At 39.4% G+C, this 20,897-nt stretch overlaps 1 pseudogene; it reads left to right on the top strand.

Annotated features, from left to right (window-relative positions):
• The first annotated feature begins 11,299 nt into the window (after nt 1-11,299).
• LOC119542593 lies at nt 11,300-11,784 on the top strand (annotated as a pseudogene).
• The last annotated feature ends 9,113 nt before the right edge of the window (nt 11,785-20,897 follow it).

Below are 20,897 nucleotides of genomic sequence, written 5' to 3'. Positions count from 1 at the left end.
TAGATAGGTACTATAATTATTCCTATTTGACAAATGAGACAACTGAGACACAGAGAGGTTAAGTGATTTGCACAGCTAGCAAATGGCAGAGCCAAGGTTCAACCCCAGCCAACCCTGCTCCAAGTCCATGCTCTTAACCCCTATACTATGCTGCTGCCCCTACCAAAAGTAAAAATGTTCTTAGTTGACCTAGAATTTCCACTGTAATTTATTGTATAATATTTTGCACATACGCAAAAAGTTAAGATTAATCACTTCAGCACTGCTGATAATAGCAAAGGACTAGAAACAACCAATTCCAGTATATCCATATAAAAGTATCCCATATGCAGCCATAAAAGAACCAAGTAGACCTATATATATCAATGTGGTTGTACAAGGGAAAAAAGCAGGTTGCAGAAGAGTGTGTACTCATTTACATTTGTGTGTAAAAAAGGAAAAAAAATACGTACATATAATTGCTTATACATGCATAGATAATTTCTGGAAAGACACAAGAAACGGGTTTAATATCAACTGCTTCTGGGGAACAGAACCAGCTGACTGGGCAACAAAATTCTCATGGAGGGGGTGGAGGGAAAAATTTCACTATGAATCTTTTTATATCTTTTGAATTTTATATTGTGTAATTGTATCACCTATTAATTTTTAACTTAAAAGGTTGTTATGAAAATTAAGGGAGACAATAGATGCCTGGCACAAAGAAAGCAATCAATAAATAGCTACCATTATAAGTATTTTTCCACAACTGCTTTCTAACTCTAATACTAACAATTTTTTTTAAGTAATCAATCCTTTGAAACTCCTGTCTCTGCATAGGAAAGAGCTCATTTTGGATTAAAAAACAAAGAACAAAACATTAGCTATGTATAGAGGTGAAAGAAGAACCCATCACTTGGCATCTCCAGTGCGCCTGACATGAGGTCTGAAGCACTGAGGGAGGGTTTCAGCCTCTCTTCAGAGAAACTCAATTAAGGGGCATCTTCTGTGCCCCCACTCTGTACATTCCCTATGTACTTTTTCTTTTATTCAAGAACAGCAAATGAAAGTAATTACTTTCAATTCTAATAGCATGTCTGACCTCCCTCTGCAGTTACTGACAACAGTTGAAGTGTTGTCACATGCATCTGCCAAAACTACTAAATTATCTGCTTCCCTAGAACCAGAAAGGGTCTGAGGCGGGAACAGGCAGTTTGCAAGTGGCAGAGCGTAATGGCAAGAGCCCGGACTTCAGAGTCAGGCAAGCCTGGGTACAAATCCTAGTTCCAATACTTAGCTGAGCGACCTTAAGCAACATAGTCAACCTTCCTAAGCTCATTATCCCTTCTGAAAATGGTGACAACGGTTAGTATTTAGAGAGTTAAATGAGGTAATGCATGCAGAGAGTATTAGTACTCTGAAGAGAGGCTGAAACCCTCCCCCAGTGCTTCAGACCTCATGTCTTAGGTAATGTTAACTGTTTTCATTATCACTGGAGGAATTCTAACTGAGGCCCAGCCTCCTTTTCTTCTCTCCCTTTTCCCCTCCCCTCCCCCTCCCCTTCTCGCACACGTACACACACACACACCAGTGATTAGTAGTAACCTTAGGCATACATAACAGGACTCTCATCTTTCCCTTCCTCCCACATCAGCAAGTTCAGCTGACTCTACCTCCAAAATGCATCCATCTCCCCACCATCGGCACACATTCCACAATCCATTCTACGCACAGCAGCCAAGGTAGTCTTCAAAAAAGTGAACCAGATTACATCATTCTAATCCTCTGCTAAAAGTAATGTTCTTCTGCATTGAAGCTAAAATCCAAATTTCCTACCATGGCCAGCAAGGCCCTCTAAGACTTGGTCTCTACCTGTCTCTGCAACCTCACTTCATTCCACCCTACGCACCCCCTACACACTCCACTCTGCTCCAGTCCCATTCTCTCCGTTTTTCATACAGGAAAAACCTGTTCCTAAACCAGGGCCTTTGTATTTCATGTTCTCAGTCTGGAACTTCAGTTCCCTCGAAACTTCACAGAGCAGACTTGTTTTCATCATACAGTTCACAGCTCAAATGCCAATTCCTTAGAAGTGTCTTTCCTTGACCACCCAAACTATAAAAAGGCTTCTTTCCCTCACTTACTCCCCATTACTTATCCTGCTGTATTTTCTGTCTAGCACTCATCACTATCAAAAATTATATTATTTGTCCATTTATTTACTTCTTTATTGTATAACTTCTCAACTAGAATGCAGTCCCCAAGAGAACAAGGCTCTTGGCTGTCATGCTCCCCACTGTACTCCTAGAACCGAGAACAATGAATACATATAGTAGATGCTTGGTACACATGTCTTAGGGTGGAGGTGGGTGTAAAAATTCAAATAGGTAAAACAAAGTGGAAGACTTACACTTTACAATTTCAATACTTATTACGAAGCTACAATAACCAAAACCATGAGAATACTTGCATAAGGACAGAAACACAGACCAATGGAACAAAAGTGAGAGTTCAGAAATAAACTCACACATCTATGGGTTAGGACCCCTACCTCATATCATATATAAAAAGTAACTCCCAATGGATCAACACCTAAATTTAAGAGCAAAAACCATATCCTCCATAACATAAGAGGAAATCTGCATGACTGTGGATTTGGCAATGGTTTCTTAGAGATGACACCAAAAGTATGAGCAACAACAGAAATAACAGATATTAGACTTCAACAAAATTAAAAACCTTTGTGCATCAAAGGACATTATCAAGAAATCGAAAAGAAGACCTACAGAATTGAAAGAAAATATTTGGAAATCATATATATGATAAAGATTTAATATCCAGAATATGTAAAGAACTCCTTCAACTCAACAACAAAAAGACAAACAGCCCAATTTAAAAATGGCCAAAGAACTTGAATAGACATTTCTCCATAGAAGATATACAAATGGCCAATCAGCACATGAAAAGATGCTCACTATTGTTAGCCATTAGGGAAATGCAAATGAAAACCACAATGAAATACCACTTCACACCCACTAGAGTGGCTATTATTTTTTAAAATGGAAAATAAATGTTGGTAAGGACATGGAGAAATTGGAGTTCTTGTGCACTGCTTGTAGAAATGAAAAATCATATAGCTGCTTTGGAAAATAGTTTGACAGTTTCTCAAAAAGTTAAATACAGAATTACCATACAACCTGGCAATTCCACTTTAGATACTGTGCTGGTTTGAATGTACTATGTCCCCCAGAAAAAGCCATATTCTTTGATGCAATCTTGTGGGGCAGACATATCAGTGGGGATTAAGCTGGAACGTTTGGATGAGGTTGTTTGCATGGAAGTGCGCCCCACCCAACTGTAGGTGATAACTCTGGTGGGATAATTTCCATGGAGGTGTGGCCCCACCCTTTCAGGGTGGGCCTTGATCAGAGGAGCCATATAAATGAGCTGACAAACAGAAAGAACACAGTGCAGCTGTGAGTGATGTTTTGAAGAGGAGCTACAGCCAAGAGGGACACTTTGAAGAAAGCACAGGAGCTGCAGATGAGAGACAGATTGAAGATGGCCGTTGAAAGCAGACTTTTGCTCTGGAGAAGCTGAGACAGGACAAACACCCCAAGTGCAACTAAGAGTGACATTTTTGAGGAACTGCAGCCTAGAGAGGAACGTCCTGGGAGAAAGCCATTTTGAAACCAGAACTTTGGAGCAGATGCCAGCCACGTGCCTTCCCAGCTAACAGAGGTTCTCCGGACACCACTGGCCATCCTCCAGTGAAGGTACCCGATTGCTGATGTGTTATCTTGGACACTTTATGGCCTTAAGACTGTAACTGTGTAACCAAATAAACCGCCTTTTATAAAAGCCAATCCATCTCTGGTGTTTTGCATTCCAGCAGCATTAACAAACTAAAACAGATTTATACCAAAAGAATTGAAAGCAGGGACTTGAATAGATAATTTGCACACAATAACCAAAAGGTGGAAATAACCCAAGTGTCTGAATACAAACGAACGGATAAACAAAATGTGGTATAGTCATACAAAAGAATACTATTAAGCCATAAAGAGGAATGGAGTTCTGTTACCTGCTACAACATAGCTGAATCTTGACAGCATCATGTTAAGTAAAATAAGCCCAACACAAAAAGACAAATATTGTATGATTCCATTTATATAACATATCTAAAATATGCAAATTCATAGAAATAAAAAGTAGATTAGTGGTTAGCAGGGGCCAGAGGGAAGAGGAATGGGGAGTTATTGCTTAAAGGGTAAAGAGTTTCTGGATTCAGGTGACGAAAAAGTTTTAATGATGGAAGGTGGTGACGGTAGCACAACATTGTAAAAGTAATTAATGCCACTGAATTGTGCACTTAAAAACAGTTAAAATGGCAAATTTTATGTTATATATATGTTACACAATTTAATCTCCAAATCTTGATTTTCCTTCTAATGCGCCTTAGATCCATCCCAGATGCTTTCCTTAATAACCCTGTTGGTACTGGGGGTAAAATGAGGTTGCTGACTCCTTGAATTTGGAGTTCAAACGAGTAACCCCACCAAGGCCAGTTTCTATTTCAGCTGTTCCACCAACACAAGGTGGGCCAAACCAGCTGGCTAGCCTGGCTGGAATCCTATTCTTTCAAGAAACACCTGAACAGGTTTGGGTTAGTTCCAAAAGGTAAGCAAAGTAAATTTCCAGGTCAGGTCACTAACAGACTTCCCAGAGGCAGCTGTGGCCAATTCATACTTGCTCTGTAACCCCCAAACATGCCATCCCACAACACACACACACACACAAACACACACACACATGCGACTTGGTTCAGGCACCACCTGCAAAAAGACTGGCCAGAGCTCCCTTTGAAGCAGCTCAACAGCTGAGAAACAGAAATCTTTGAAAGGGTCACTCAGGTGACCAACACAACTGGCATATACATACTTTACAATGAGGCAACTTCCAACCCTAAGAGATGCATGGACTCTAGTGGGAAAGTCATATTCTGTTTTTCCACTCTTCTCGGACTTGTCTCTTCAGGAACTACCCACCCACCCCTCCCTTAGAGCCAAAACTGGCTTTAGGAGGTCGGGGAGCTTGTGAAGGGTACCTCCCTGGATTGTCTTTAAGTTTTCTCTACCCACCTTCTATATTATAAGTGCCCAGATCCTACATTTGATGAAATCAGCCATCCCAAAGGCCAAAATCCAAAGAGCATATTGGGACTTGTAACTTATTAAATTGGGTACATTAGCCCAGTAGAGGTCGCCTTCAAACAGGCAAGATCAAGCTGCACCAGGGCCTGCGTGCTCCCCGGGAGTGACATTAAGCAGCACCAACCTCACAGGCTGCCGCCTGATAGAATAAACCTTGCAGTTCAGCCTGCTTTAGTTTTCCCCATTGAGAACTCTGGCCGGAGCAGGAGGGAGTGAAAAGACAACACAAAACCGGGAGCGGAGGGACCCCTCACACCTGCTAACTTTAAACAAGCAGCTGCACCCAGGAGAGCCCCTCCAGGAGCCGCGTGCTGGGATCCCGACGTAGGACCATCGCGCCCCAGCAGCGCCTGTCCCACTTAGGCACAGGGAGCATCTCGAATTCACAAATCCCTGGCGCCTTCCAGACGTCGGTAGCAAGGGCGTTTCTGCGGTCGAGGACGACCACGACCACCACCACTCCCGTCCTGACCCCCAACTGCGCGCCCAAGGCCCCTCCCGACACGCGCCTTGCCCCCACCTCTGGTCACTCGCCGGGGTGGGAGTCGAGGGAGACCGAGAGTCACGCCTCGAAGCCCAACCGACGCCCGGCAAAGTTTAAAGAGGCTCCCGAGCGAGGAGCAAGGCGTCGAGCAGCAGATCGCAGCCGCGAAAGGAGCCCAGCGGGCGTTTAGGGGGTCAGGGAAGGGGGTCCCCTAGAAGTCAGAGGCTGGCAATAGCCCACATCGGTCCGGGTGGCGCAGGAGCTGCGGAAGGCGAGAGCCCCCACAGCGCCCCTTCCCCTCCCACGTCGTCCGAGGGGCACTCCGCCGCCCCTCAGTCCACGCCAAGGCGGCACAGCCCGGCCGACGTGCCGCGCGGCGGGAACCCGCCTCGCCCTCAGCCCTCCCCGCCGGGCTCCCCGGCGCGGCTCTCCCCCTAGCGGGGTCGGCTTGGAGAAGTCGGGGGACGGGGGCGCGTTCACACGCTCACGGGCACTCTCGCCACCTGCCCCCTAGCGCCTCCTGGGCCACCGCGCACTCACCCTCCGCATGGCGCCCGGACCGTCCCGGCGAGGCTCGGCGGCACTGGCGCAAGGCGGGCAGAACCCGCGGCGACACTCGGCCGCCCAGGGAGCCCCGCGCTGCCCCGGCTCGCACACGCGTGCGCCGAGGTCTGCCGGCGGGCGGTGGCTCCGCGGGGCGGGGCGTGGGCGCGCGGGCGCGGGGTCCCTTGGCCTGCCCTGCGCCCCGCACCTTAGCTCCTCCGGCCAAGTCGTCGCCGCCTTCCTGGGCGTTTTCACCGCTCTCCTCCTCAAGTTCCCTCCCGACCCGAAAGAGGAGAAGGTCCCCGGTTTCTGCTCCTCCAGTGCCCCCCTCAGCGCAGAGCCGGAGAAGGTTAGAGCTGAGCGATGCGGTCGATCCTGGGTGGCCAAATTTGAAGGCAAGAGATTATTGGCGAACAGCTGAGGTGGGGATTATTAGCACCTTAGAAGTACTTTGTTCTCTCCATTGGATGGGAAGATGGCCCGCTGATGTCCATTCCTACTGTTTCGATTCGGCGGTTGTCTTTTTGGAAGCCCTGAGCATTCATACGTCTTTTGGGTGTGGGGAGGATTGGGGGGGGGGGAGTTAAAAGTGGGAAACAGCAGGCCAATTCAGGGCTGGAGGAGGATAACCTCATGAGACAGGGACGGCCTGGTCTTCTCTTATCCAGCGATGGATCTCAGCCGAGGAAGCGGTCCACATACCCATTGCTGCAGAACCTCGCAGGTCTTTCTGACAAACCCTCCTGAGTGTAAAACTTTCCTTTCACCAAGGGCTTCCCCAACCCCACATGTCCACTCCCAACATCTCCAAACAACATGGGAAGCCCATCCCCAAATGCTAAAGCTCCTTGGGGAAAAGATGAGAGGGCGGATAAATATATATTATATAATCATGAAAACACTGCACACCTCTGAGCTGGAGGATACAAAGCCACGTGACGGGGGTGGCGGGCAGTCAGGGAATGTAGGATGGAATGATGTGTGAGTGTCTTCCGCGAAGAAATCTGGCCTTTCTTTATTTTACTTCTATTGTTCAGTTGAAGAAAGTAAATCAAATAGCACAGAATTCAAGGCAGCCTGAATTCAGTGTAGAAAAAAAAAATCCCTTATTTGCGAAAGGATCCTTTGTAAAGCATACAAGGGCCCTTGCATTTTCAAAATGGTCTGTGACAGGTAAACAGGCAGACAGCAATGGGAATACAAAGGCTTGTGCTGGCTAAACACTTCTGACTAATGTTTCAGCTTTTATATTGCCTGGCTACTAATTACTTTGGCAGATCAACTCTTACCACCACTATCAAAGAAATACTGTCATAATTTTCTATCATTCTATCAGCAGCAGCACTATAGAGACCATAATATTAAACTGTATAAGTACCTTTAAAAACTGATGAATAAAAACAATTTGTCTGGATTTCTGTTTGGTGCCTAACAGCACAGATGTGGGGAGGGGGGATTACTGATGTGTTGAGAAAAATAGAGGAAATTAATGAAGACTGCTGATTCCCCTTTTTCTTTATTTGTAATCTGCATATAGTGGGTTTTCTCCCCTTGATATGAACCTCTTCAGATTGGTCTTTGATATTTTGCCTTTGTGAAATAACAGTTTTAGTAAATTGTACTTACTTATAAGCCACGTGCTTTGCTTTACCTATGTCATCACTTCCAATACAACCAGCCCTGTGAGGTCAATCCTATGATGTTACTATTTTTCAGAGGGAGCTACTGAGAATCAGAGAGGGTGGCAATTTGTCCAAGGTCAACACAAATTGTAAATGACATAGCCAGGATTTGAACTCAGGCAGATCTGACTGTAGGGCCGGATCTCCTTAATCTCCATGCTTTATGGCACCTCCATATATAGGTGCTTCCTATATATGGTGAAGTTGAAAAGTGCCTGGAGGTAGGATGTCAGCATCTTCATTGGTTTGTATGATATCTTACCACAGTCCTTTCTTTTAACACTGCTAATGTTGCCTTCTGTTCCAACACCTCTTCTTCCTCCTGCTAATTAAAGTTCTTTGCTTTCAGAATGCAATATCTAATCCAATTAATGTTCATTTCTTCCTAGACTTGAATTAGATCCTTGATGTACATGGGGCAGAAGGGTTGTTTCAGTTATGTAATTGTTACAGTGCTTTATAAGCATTAGTTAGCCTGTATAATTTTTAAACTTCCTTCAGAAACCAAGAGATTTATTCAACTGTACCCAGTAAATGACAGAACATCAGATGTTACTGGAACACAGTCACACTGTCCATTTATGGAAATTTGAACATCTCCAATGCTCTTATTAACTGACTTGAAGAACTAGTTTAAAATTGAAATGAGATTGAGGAAGATTTCCCCCTTTTTTGGGGTGGGTGGGTGGGAGGAGGGTCTTTGTTTCTTTTATTTGTTCAAAGAGTCTTCAAAGTGTTTTAATGATAGAATTGGCTCTCTGCTTATTTTGTATTATCACAATTCCATTAGCCTTCTAAATTCAGACATTGTTTGTTTGAAAACCTTCTAGAACATTGTTTCCCTTTTTTTCTTAATTGTATAACAGCATCATTACCAGACACAATAGAAATATTCAGCCCTCTTGATCTTCAGGCCAACTTCATAGGCTTCTGTCTTAAATACAGCAGGAAGTGTACTGGCGTCAGGGACATTAGCAGGCAGAAATACCTGCTGGGGTAAAGAACAAAAACCTAACTTCTTTCATTCATTATTAATGGAGATAAGCATTTAATATAAAATTGAGCAAAAATTAACCAGTTTATTTACAATTTCACTGGAAATCGTAAAGGAGAAATGAATAATTGGTCTGCCAGTTGCAGATACAAAATGTTACCATACCATAATTTACCAGTCTGTCATCTTCCACTTGGAAAAGCATTAGTAATGAAATGCTGTTTTACCTTGCCATGTTTTAAATTGGAAACCTTCAGAAAGCATGTATTAAATAACCTGTCATGGGGGACATACATTATTGGTTGAATTAATCCATACATGGTGGAAACAGAGAATAATTTCAAAGCAACATAATGATCACAACTACATGTATTAAGCATTTATATGACCAGGCACTGTGACAATCAATTTTGCATGCATTAATCTGTTTAATCCTTGCAAAACTCTATGAGATAGTTGTTATCACCACATGATAGATTTGGAAACTAAAACTTAGCAAGATTGACAACTTGCCAGAGTTGTCACAGCCAGTAAGTGGCACAAACAGGATTCTAGCCCATATCTATCTGATTCCAGAGCCCAAGAAATTAATCGACAGGTGGATGCTAGTGTGTCATAGATCCTCTCTCTCTGGAACTTCTTCATAGCAGTGGGAATACTTAGAATGCAATACAGTTAGTTATGAAAGGGTTCTTAAAGAAGATAAGTCCTTAGCCTGAAAGAAGTGCACGATTCGAATGAGAAAAGTAAAGTATATTGCAGAATGAGCAATGACCAGTAAAGAGACCAGAACTCTTAAGGAGTCCTGGAGCATATGCCTGGGGGGTTGGGGGGGGGGGTAAGCCTGATGACCTTAGTGAGGGACTGAGGATCTCATCAGGGCACCATTATATATTTCCTCCAAATGGGTCATTGATTTTGCTGTAAAAGGCCTGCGTGGTTGTCATATCATTTCTTTTTCTATTGCCTTGTCAGTGCCTGTTTGGCTTCTCTGAGCCACAATTTGGGGGCTTGGCATTCCATTGATATATTTTTTGTGACCTGATGATTCAGGGGTGGGGTGAAAAAGAGCTTACTGGGAGCTGTGTTTAGCCTTTGTCAGAGGAATTTGGCTCTGCTTTCTTCTCTGATGCCCGTACTAAGGTTCATCACCTAATGGATATTTAAAAAAACAAAATTCACCCATACACATAGCCATATTTCCATACCCCTTCCAAATCTTTGTCCAAATGCATGTCTGTTTGAAATCTGTATGCCTGGCTCTCTCCCCTGCTAGACTATGAGCTCCTTTGAAGAAAGAACTGTCAATAATTCTTATATCTCCAGGACCCATCACAGAATAGGTGCTCAGTAAGTGTTTAGTGAATGAATGATGTTCAAATAATATTGTAGTCTGCTATTTTCCCTCAACAAACAGTTTTCTATGTTTTTACATAACCTTCTTAATTATCTCTCTAGGCTGCTTAGTATGTACATCTGAATATTATCATCTAACCATCACTTCTGTTGCCACTTGAGCTGTTTCCACTCTTTCAAAGTTCTCTTGTGAATTAGTGTATAGGGACATGACTTAATATAAAGAAAGATTTGTAGGGAGATAACATAAAGGTGGTAGGTTAAATGGTCTAGAGCCAGGGGAGCCCAAAGGCAGGTAGGCCAGTTAGGAGGCTGAGCTCAGTCACACAGATCGGTGCTGCTGAAGCAATAAGGCCAAGACTGAGTTGGTGGCTGTAGAAATGGAGGGGTAGAAACAGTTTTACGTCCACTGCCAAAGCTGAAAAGATACAGTCATGGATTTAAATGAGGTTAAATGTGTGGCAGACGGGGAAGAAATTGTCCTATGATGGGAAGTACATTTTTTAGCCCTCCTGGGTTGTCAGGAGGAGACTCTGAGTGATATGGGGCTGGTATTGCTATCATTGATGACTTCTTTTAATAAAAACAGTAAGTAACATTTACTGAGCAGGTGCTCAATAAAGAAAGCTTTACATGCATTAACTTTAATTCTCAAAGCCCAATGAGCTATTAATATTGTCTCAATTATGTAGATAAGGAAATAGGCATGGAAAGATTACATAACATCCTGCAAAGTCATGCACATATATAGTGGCAGAGCCATGTTCTAGACTCAGACAGTCTGACTGCAAAGCTGTTACACTATATTGTGAAAAGACAGTTACAATTTATTATGATAAATAGTCTGACAGAAAACAAAAAAGACGGGTGTCTGAAGTACATGAGTGAGTATTCTGGGAAAGCTTCTCAGAGAAGAGAACACTGGCTGAATTTTAAAGGATGAATAGAAGTTAACTAGAGTCCAGAGGCCAACAGGCTGTTGGCAGCCCTCTGTTGGGAAGGGCTCCAAGACCAGATCCAGGCTCAGCAAAAAGCCCTCTATGGCATCATGGCTGCCCTCAGACCCCTTATGAAGCCCAATATCATCAAAAAGAGGACCAAGAAGTTCATCTGGCACCAGTCAGACCAATATGTTAAAATTAAATGTAACTGGTAGGACCCCGGAGGCCCTGATATCAGGGTGTGGAGAAAATTCCAGGGCTGGATCTTGACGACCAGCCTTGGTTATGGAAGCAACCAGAGAACAAAGTATATGCTGCCCAGTGGCCTGTGTAAGTTCCTGGTCCACAGTGTCAAGGAGCTGAAGGGCTGCTAATGTGCAACAAATCTTACTGTGCTGAGATTGCTCACAACGTTTCTTCCAAGAACCACGAAGCCGTTGTGGAAAGAGCAGCCCAGCTGGCCATCAGAGTTACCAACCTTGGTGCCCAGTTGTGCAGTGAAGAAAATGATTCAACAGCTTGTTTGCAAGTTTTGTTTGGGTTAAATAAACCCATGAAAACTCTGCCAAAAAGAAAAGCTTCCTGGGATTGATTAACAAATAAGGTAGAAAATAATAGTAGTCCTGGGGTGAGGGAGATAGGTAGGCCAAAAAGTGAAGGGTCTAGGATGTAAGGTTAGAGGTATAGACATTTTTCCTAAAAATTATGAGAAACCACTGCAGAGTTTTAAGCAAAATGTGACAGATAAAAATTTGCAATTTAGAAAGATCAACCTAAGTTTTCAGGGTCAAGAGCGCAGAGTGAAACAGGATCACAGATTCTCCTTTATTTAATATCTAATGCAATGAACAAAACATGTAACTTGTAGAGAGACAAGAAACTGGTCCTAGATAATGTGGGAAAGGGACCAAGGAGACTTCATCCACACTATAATGCAATTACAGAAAGATCTGGCCAGAGTTGTCGCTATTAAAAAAGAGTGAGATGAAATGAAATTACATGGTGGCCATGTAGATGTGATATAGTAAAAATAGGGTGGATGGGGAGGAAGGCAAATAATGTGCAAACTATGAAGAAACCAGTCTGGATGGAAACATAACCCCAAGAAAGAGGAAATCTCCAGGGAACATTTTACACTATAATAAACTTAATTAGAATATGATCTCAAGAAAATAAGACCTTAAACATCATGATAAAATGACAGAGGGAGAGTAAAAAAGGAGATTTCACAGCTAAGGAAATGAATCAAGAACTGAAACAATGCCATTACAGACATAATACATAAATTAGAAATGCCAAATAACAGGAAAGGCATGATTGAAAATTGAATTAATGGCATGGATAAAAGACATGAGGTAATCATGGCAAATAAAGGGAGAACACAGAGGGAATACAACAATTAGGCGGAAAATAATAAGAAGATAATAAAAGAACTGAGAGATAATCAAACATAAGGATAATTGGTGTCCCTAATTGGTGTAGAGAATCAAATAAATGAAACAAAATATGCATTCAGAAACACAATCAGGAACATTTTTCCTGAAATGAAGAAAGAACTAAATCTGCAGTGGAAAATTTACACTGTATGCCAGAAAAAACCTACTTTGAACAAACATCAAAACATAGCTTGGGTAAGTATGAATCTTTAAGGGGAAATAATTATTTAGACAACCAGGCCTAAACGGCAGATCATCCATGAGTGTGGGGGTGGTGGATGTGGAATCAAGCTGCATACATGTATTTTCAAACAACTCTCAGTTCCAGAAGACAAGGAAGCAATGTATCCAGAGTTTGAAGAGAAAAAAGTATGACTTAAGAATATTATACCTAACCACAGGCAGATATTGTCAAGTATGAAGGAACTCAAGGAGAATAACATCCATGGGCCCTTCTTTAAAAACATCCAGCCAACCAGGACCAGGACAGGAATTAAAAAAAAAAAAAAAAAAAAAAATCCAGGAATGGAAGACACCAAGGTAGGGGTAAAAGTACTGAAAGGCACGTAAGCTATTTAAATACAGAACTAAGACCAAACAGCTGACGGAATTCTAGCTGTGGTACAAAAGGTATGTTACAAATCCTGACAAATTTAAATATAATAGAAAGATTTTAAAAATCAGGAAGTGGGAGAAGGGGTGTGGGAGGAAGTATGAGTAATAATTAACTCATTTCTCACCTGCAGGGACCTGATTGAGAGCAAGTAAATTTGAAACATAAATGAAAAGAAACATTATAACTTCAACCTCATAATGATTTCCTATTTTTTTTCCTTAATCTCAGGAGTGTCTTAGAAAACAATATCTTCCATGGTGAAAAAAAAGTTTTAAGAAACTTTTTAATTATTTCAGTTTACTTTTAGTTTTAGGTTTTTCCTTCTGTAAAAATAAAGCAAAATTAAATTCAATACCTTATATTTAAAGCAATGTATTTTCGTAAAATTATTTCTGTACCTTTCTCTCTCGCCGTCTTTCCCTCTCTTCTCTCTCCTGCACTCTCCAAACTTCTGACTTTATATAAAAATAGAGACTTCTTGAATTATGTCAACATGATTATTTCTGAGTGATGGAATTTTGAAGAATGTGTTATTTTTCTTCTTTGTACTTTTCTGTATTGATTGACTTTTTTGGTAAGGAGCAGATTTTTTATTTAAAAATAATTACTCTTTATCATAAAAGAATGAGACTCTTCTTTGTAACTTCACATGGAAAGATATCCGTGATATATTGCTGAGTGAAAAGGCTGATTTCAAAATTGCATGTGCAGCATAATCTCATTTAGGTAAAACATATATATCATATATATCTACAGATCCATTAAAAAGTCTGAAAAGATAAACACCAAAATCTTAACAGTTGAAGTGAGTATCTCTGAAGCTGGGACAGAGAAGTAAGAGGAAAGCTTACACTTTCTCAGTATGATTTTAAAACCTTTTTCCTTTTATTTTCAGATAAAACACAGAAACAAAAAACACACACAGAAAATTTGTAACTTAATGAATTCCTTAAGATAACACCCTTGGAACCACAACAAAGTCAATAAATAGAATTTGGCCAGATAACCCAAAGTTTCTCTTGTGCCCTATTCCAATCTCAGCCCCTTTTCTCCTCACAAGAATAGCCATTGTAGTGATTTCCTTACATTTCTTTACAAATATACAGGAATTTTCTTAAATTTCCTTGTATTTTTATCACTCAAGTATGAATTTCTAGACATGATAGTCTTACTCATTTAAAAATAATTTCATATGTTGCTGAAGTCTCTTTTAATGTACAGATTCCCCCTCCATTTCTTCTTTTCCTGCAATTTATCTGTTGAAGAACCTAGGGCATTTGTCCCGTCCAGTGCCCCACAGTCTGGATTTTACTGGTTGCACACTCATGGTGCAGTTAAGCATGTCCTCTATATTTCCTGCAAAACGGCAGCTTGAGCTGGAGCAGATTCAGGTTCAATCCCTTTGGCAAGACTGTGGGTGGAGATGTGTTCTTTTATGAAGAGGCGTATCATGTCCGGTTATCTCTTTTTTGGTGATGTTAGCAGCTGCTGATGAACAATACCTCAATCCATTAACTTGTTAAGGATCACAAAACAGAGATTTCTAATTCTACATTTCTTCTTCATTCATTAGTTGGAATACTTTTATAAAAAGATTCTTCCCCGAATGGTTACCCAGTGGTAAAGTCTATACAGAAAAGACAAGATAAATACTTGATTCTGTTCCTTTGTTTACCAGTTTTCAAGGTAATGAATTGGTTCCCAATCATCCTCTGAAGTTGACCAGTTATTTTTAAGATATCTGTATGAATTCATGGATTTTAACATATTTGATGAATTTTCATAATTATCTTTTCTGAAAGCTCAAATTGTCCCATCTTTAGCTAGTGAGAGCCTCTTGGAGTTAGCTTCTGAGTTTTTTTCGCCATGTCCCTAGAAGTCTTTGATACTTTCCTTGCTATTAGGTATGAAAAATATTCCAGGCTCATCTTCTTCATTTCCTGTCACAGATGGAATCAACCATTTCTCCAAGAAGTACACACACCCATACGCACACATATGTACATACATACACATATATTTGAAATATCTCATGAGTTTGTACTGACTTCAATTCACATTCATGTTTGTTTTACTTAGCTTCTTCTGTATTTCATCTCTATCTTCTTTCTTCCACATAAGAATCCGGGTTCTTAAGAACACAAGTAATGATAAAATTAGAATATCCTGTAATTACTTACTTTATTCTACAACAGTCACAGAATAACCATACTAATACTATCAAATAGTATAACCAAGAACATTCAGGAACATTTTTGCATATACTTTCCTTATTCTCCCTTTCTTTTTTATAGTTGTACTATATCTGTAGTATCTGATAATATAGCTATTATGGTCTGTGTCCTCTTCCTTTTAAAACTCATTTAGTCTTGAAAATGTTCAAAAATTAATTTTGGTAATGAACGCACAACTATATAATGGTACTGTGAACAACTGAATGTACACTTTGTATGACTGCATGGTATGTGAATATATCTCAATAAAAATGAACTAAAATAAAAAAACAAACAGCTCATTTGGTCTTAATTCAAAAATAACTACAATTCTCACCACCAGTCTTTATGTTGATCTCTCTCTCATCTGAAGCTTGTTCTCAAAAAGATTCCTCTGAAAGGGTTCATGGAAACAATATTCCCTGAATTCTTGCATATCAATAATAGTTTGTTGATAACAGTGGTCAAGTGAAATATTTAAATTCTTGAAAGTCAGTTGTACTGGATATACATTTTCTTTCCTTGACTATCTTTTTTAATGCAATTTTATTGAGATATAGTCACACATCAAATAATCCATCCAAAATATACAATCAATAGCTCACAGTATCATCATATAATTGTACATTCATCACCACAATCAATTTTAGAACACTTTCATTTCTCCTTGAGTATCTTAAATATGCTAATATGTTACCCATTTTCTTCTGGCATAAAACATTGCTCTCAAAAAGTCTGATGTTAATATAATTTTCATTCCCTTCCTGTTTTTGCCTAGTTGCTCAAAGAATTTTTTTTTCCCTAGAGGCTAGTAATTTTGCTGGAATATGTCTTAGTGTTGGCAGTTTAGTTTAAATATGATATTGTCAACCATGCAGAATGTTCTTTTAACATGTAGTTTCAAAGTGTTCTTTAATTTCAGGAAGTTTCTTTAGTTTCTTTAGTTACAATATGTGTTTTGTTACCTTCCTTTAGATTTTGCCTTCAGGAATTCCTGTTTCCTATATGTTGAATCTTCTTTTCCTGTCGACAATATTTGTCCCTTTCTCTTAATCTCTTTTTATTTCTTTCTTCATTTCTTTTTGTTTAAAAATGTCCTCCTTTTCACATTCAGTTTTTCTTAATGGCATATCTATTGCACTTATTTGTTTGTAGTTCTTGGTTTAGACTTCATTTTAAAAATTTAGTCATTGTTTCTTTTATTCCTAATTCTTTCCTGAATTTTATCACCTCATTTATGATTTTTTTCTAATTTTATTTATCATATTCTTTCATATCTTGTGTCATTTTCTTAATATCTTTTAGCTGATTTTTAAATAGAAGTTTTAATCTGTTCCATGAGCATGTCTTTCTGAAGTGATTCCATTGTCTAAATAGATGTTCTATTCCACATTTTTTTCTTTAAACTAAAGTTTTGTATAGGATTTGATATTGATGCTCTTCTATTGAGTATTTTTTATGTGAAGTTAGTTTTCTTGAAATTTTGAAAAGAGATATGGCCCTAGATAGCTTTTCTAACTTCATAGAACTCCTCTGATGTTTTTATGAGGAGTTTAAAAATATAGCAGTTTAATTTCTGAGATTTCCTTGTACTCTTTCACTCCCCACTGGACTTTTTTTTCCTTCTCTACTGTCACTTCCACAGTTTTTCCTCAAGATGTTATCGTATCCTGAAAGGGATCCCTGGCTGGTCAGTTTTGAAAGTTCTCAGGGGTTAAACTGCTCCAGCTCCTTTGGCATGTACTGTAAATCCCTCCACTCATTTGATATCGGAGGTGACAGACCTTTTCCCTGTTACAGTTATTTTTCTCACATTGGCCCGTCATGCTTTCCAGTGAATACCTGCTGGGTATTTGGGGATTTTCCTGTGCCTGGATCCATCAGGTGCCCCACTGCTTCCCTCTGCTTTCTCCTGCACAGATGCTGACACCATTCAGATCTTAAGGTACTGGGGGGGAGGGGGTGGGGGCGGTTTGAAAACGTGTCACTCAATTTTGTTGTAAATGTGTCCATGGATTTTTGGTTTTGCATCTAGCTCTCTGTCTGTTTTTATGTGGGGATTCAGAAATTAAAATAAAAAATTAAAATGCTATGCTGCCACTACCATCTTCCCTGCTCAGTTTTGTTTTATTATTTTATTTTATTTCACTTTATTTTATTTTATTTTTATAGCAATCATGTTTATCTGGGGGAAAAGGCAACAATATCTCCAGTTTGAAAAAAAAAATAAGTCTGGCTGCATTATAGTAGATGGCTTTGAGGGGATTAAGCAGATACCATCAGCTGATATGCCCTAGAACAGCTGTACCATTGTTAAAATATTTAAATGTTTTAAATATTTAATTTAAAGAAATGCTTAAATTAGACGTTTAAATTTTCTAATATTTAAAATATTAGAAATAGTCAAAATTTAAATATTCTAAATACTTAGAACTTTAGAATATTTAAATATTCTAGAATTTAAATATTAAAAATTTGTAATATTCTAAAATTTTCTAATATTTAAAATATTAGAAATATTTAAATTTTTATTATTTAAAATTATTAATTAAAATATTTAAATATTTAGAATTTTAGAATATTTAAATATTCTAAAATTTAAAATTCTAATAATATTAGAAATATTTAAAATTTCTAGCTAGTAAGTAGCCATTGCTCCAACCTCTGGTGTCTCTCCCCCAAGTGTCCCTTTCCTAGGTCCAAACAGGAACTAAAGAGTTAACATCTTTCCCAGGAGGGGTCCTTCAGGATCCTGCTCCAGCTCAGTAGCCAATTGGTCAGTGCCCGTGGTGTATGGTGGTTAAATATATCGAATATTACCTCTGGATAGAATCCACAAGATTTGGAGACTGACAATATGTGGAGGTGAGATATTTGAACTGTGGTGTGTGTCTTCTGAATGGGCCTCGGCTGAATGGTATAACCAACACTTCTTAGGCACTATGCTAGGATTAAAGGGTACAAAAAAAGTAAGAAAAAGTTCATTTTTTTCTTTATTAGAGAAGTTGCGGGTTTACAGAACAATCAAGCATAAAATACAAGATTCCCATATACCACCCTATTATTCACACCTTGCATTGGTTTGGAACATTTGTTACAATTGATGAAAGCACTTTTTTGTAATTGTTCTGTTAAATATAGTCCATGGTTTGACTTAGGGTTCACTATGTAGTGTAGTTCCATGGATTTTTTTTTTTTTAATTTTCATTCTGTTACCATATATACAACCTAACATTTCCCCTTTTAACCACATTCAAATATATATTTCAGTGCTGTTGATTACGTTCACATCAGCATCATCCATTACCGAAACATTTCCATCATTCCAAGTAGGAACCCGATACATTTTAAGCCTAACTTCCCACTCCCTATCCCCACCCTGTCCCTGATAACCTATATTCTAGATTCTGACTCAATGAGTTTCTTATTCTAATCATTCCATATCAGTGAGATCTTACAATATTTGTCCTTTTGTGTCTGGTTTATTTCACTCAACAAGATGTCTTCAAGGTTCATCCATGTTGTCGCATGTATCAGGACTTCATTCCATTTAACAGCTGAATAATGTTCCATCGTATGTATATACTACATTTTGGGTATCCGTTCATCAGTTGATGGGCACTTGGGTTGCTTCCATCTTTTGTCAGTTGTGAATAATGCCGCTATGAACATCGGCGTGCAAATATCTGTTTGAATCAAAGAAAAAATTCTTAGCTTTAAGGAGCCCACAGTCTAGTGCCCTATCTCTGGGACCACTTATAGCTTCCAGGATGCTAATTTTACAATACTGGGTTACAGAACTTAGTCTCTGAGGAGAAATCAGAGAAGACCTAATGATAAAGCTCTTCCTTGGCCCCTACCACCTCAAACATCTCAACTCTTTCTACCTTTGAAACAGTGACTGCATTGAGAAGCCTGGCAGCTAATTAAAACCCATGGTAAATAAGCCAGGCAAGGAACACTTTGTCCTTGTGTACAAAATCAAGCCATCTCCTTAGACACAAAAGTCTGTATCCTTATCTAAAGAGTGAATCCATTATTTAACAATTCATCTTTTGAATCCTAAGTGTACTGGCAAGGGTTTTTTTGAATACAGAGGGAGAAAAGATCTGGAAGCAAAGCAGGCTGTAAACATAGTGTTTGTCTGAATAATGACAACCATTTTTCTTATGAAGGATTTTTACACTCAGGAACAGAATGCATTTGAGGAGATGCTCTGATTTTTGTTTGTTCAGTTACTGGCAAGTGCATACCTCTTGGGCACACACACACACACGCACACACACACACACACACACACACAAAATCAAATAGTACTAGGTACTCATTGTCAAAGTCCAAAGAGCACCATAAGGGAAAACAAATTCCCTTGACACACTCATCCCCCAAAGTCAATAAATCCTGAGTAATCACATTTATTCAGCAAATATGTATTAAGTGCCTACTGGGTGTCATATGTAGTCCCTACTCTTAACAAGTCCCACCTTGCCCATCAGGAAATCAACATGCAGAAATCACTGGTTTCACTGTGTGAGAAGTATAGTAATTCAGTGGTTCCCACAGCAGAGGTAATGTCAAACGGTAACTAGACATACACTGTGAGTATGACATTATTGTTTATACCTCCAGATGGGACTTCTGAAGCTTGATTGGGCTGTAGGACTTTATCTGGCATTTGGGAACCCACTACCTCATAGCCTGTTTCTGAAGCAGGATAATCAGGCCCTATAAATTATCATCTGACAAAATGAGAGTGTTACATTGGCAGCTGCTACGGTTAACTTCCAGTAATACAGTGATTTTCAAGGTGGGAAGAGGAATATCAAAAATCGTGGTAGGAAGACAGGGAAAAATAAAAGGAGTGTTTACAAATTACACATTCCCTCCTACCAAGAGTTTTTTTTGTTTTTGTTTTTGTTTTTGTAATATGTTTGCAACTTCTTTTAAATTCAGCTTTGTTTTTTTTTTTTCCAATTTTTTAATTATTTATTTTGAAATACTTTCAAACTTACAGAACAGTCACAAAAATAATACAAACCCCATATAGAGAACTCTAACATTCCACTAACCGCCCCCCCAGATACACAGATATGCCAATTTTAACATTTTGCCACATTTGCCTTATCATTCCATCTATCCATCATATCTGTTTGTCTGTCTATCTATCTATCAAGTCAGTTTCTGAACACTTGAGTGTAGGTTGTATACATTATGCTCTTTGAATACTTAATATAGTTATTTACATTTCTTAAGAACAAAGATATTCACTTAAATGCATTTATCAAGTTCAAAAATTTAACATTGATATAAAGCTTACTTTCTATATTCCAATTTTTTTCATATGTCCCAAAAATGTCCTTTGGGTCCTTTTCTCCTCCCTTGTAAGATACAATCTATGATCACATATTGCATTTAATTGTCATTATCTCTTTAGTTGTGG

The sequence above is a fragment of the Choloepus didactylus genome, chromosome 8 (genome assembly GCF_015220235.1).
Source record: "Choloepus didactylus isolate mChoDid1 chromosome 8, mChoDid1.pri, whole genome shotgun sequence".
Classification (NCBI taxonomy): domain Eukaryota; kingdom Metazoa; phylum Chordata; class Mammalia; order Pilosa; family Megalonychidae; genus Choloepus; species Choloepus didactylus.
The sequence above is the reverse complement of the archived record's forward strand: the minus strand, read 5'-3'. Positions and strand labels throughout refer to the sequence as shown.